A 1655-nucleotide genomic window follows, 5' to 3' on the forward strand; every position below is an offset into this window, starting at 1 on the left:
AAGAGGATGAGGATAAGATGAGGACGAGAATGAGAATGAGGATAGGATGAGGACGAGAGTGAGAATGAGGATAGAATGAGGACGAGGATAGGATGAGGAGGACGAGGAGGAGGAGGAGGATGAGGATGAGGATGGGGATGAGGGTGAGGAAGAGGAAAGGATGAGGACGTGTATGAGAGTGAGGATAGGATGAGGATGAGGATGAGGAAGAGGACAGGATGAGGATGAGGATGAAGAAGAGGACAGGATGAGGACGAGCATGAAAGTGAGGATAAGATGAGGATGAGGATGAGGATAGGAAGAGGATGAGGATGAGGACGAGGACGAGGATGAGGATGAGGACGAGGACGAGGATGAGGATGAGGACGAGGACGAGGATGAGGATGAGGACGAGGACGAGGATGAGGATGAGGACGAGGACGAGGATGAGGATGAGGACGAGGACGAGGATGAGGATGAGGACGAGGACGAGGATGAGGATGAGGACGAGGACGAGGATGAGGATGAGGACGAGGACGAGGATGAGGATGAGGACGAGGACGAGGATGAGGATGAGGACGAGGACGAGGATGAGGATGAGGACGAGGACGAGGATGAGGATGAGGACGAGGACGAGGATGAGGATGAGGACGAGGACGAGGATGAGGATGAGGACGAGGACGAGGATGAGGATGAGGACGAGGACGAGGATGAGGATGAGGACGAGGACGAGGATGAGGATGAGGACGAGGACGAGGATGAGGATGAGGACGAGGACGAGGATGAGGATGAGGACGAGGACGAGGATGAGGATGAGGACGAGGACGAGGATGAGGATGAGGACGAGGACGAGGATGAGGATGAGGACGAGGACGAGGATGAGGATGAGGACGAGGACGAGGATGAGGATGAGGACGAGGACGAGGATGAGGATGAGGACGAGGACGAGGATGAGGATGAGGACGAGGACGAGGATGAGGATGAGGACGAGGACGAGGATGAGGATGAGGACGAGGACGAGGATGAGGATGAGGACGAGGACGAGGATGAGGATGAGGACGAGGACGAGGATGAGGATGAGGACGAGGACGAGGATGAGGATGAGGACGAGGACGAGGATGAGGATGAGGACGAGGACGAGGATGAGGATGAGGACGAGGACGAGGATGAGGATGAGGACGAGGACGAGGATGAGGATGAGGACGAGGACGAGGATGAGGATGAGGACGAGGACGAGGATGAGGATGAGGACGAGGACGAGGATGAGGATGAGGACGAGGACGAGGATGAGGATGAGGACGAGGACGAGGATGAGGATGAGGACGAGGACGAGGATGAGGATGAGGACGAGGACGAGGATGAGGATGAGGACGAGGACGAGGATGAGGATGAGGACGAGGACGAGGATGAGGATGAGGACGAGGACGAGGATGAGGATGAGGACGAGGACGAGGATGAGGATGAGGACGAGGACGAGGATGAGGATGAGGACGAGGACGAGGATGAGGATGAGGACGAGGACGAGGATGAGGATGAGGACGAGGACGAGGATGAGGATGAGGACGAGGACGAGGATGAGGATGAGGACGAGGACGAGGATGAGGATGAGGACGAGGACGAGGATGAGGATGAGGACGAGGACGAGGATGAGGATGAGGACGAGGACGAGGATGAGG

This window comes from Lupinus angustifolius, unplaced genomic scaffold, assembly GCF_001865875.1.
Source record: "Lupinus angustifolius cultivar Tanjil unplaced genomic scaffold, LupAngTanjil_v1.0 Scaffold_313_32, whole genome shotgun sequence".
Classification (NCBI taxonomy): domain Eukaryota; kingdom Viridiplantae; phylum Streptophyta; class Magnoliopsida; order Fabales; family Fabaceae; genus Lupinus; species Lupinus angustifolius.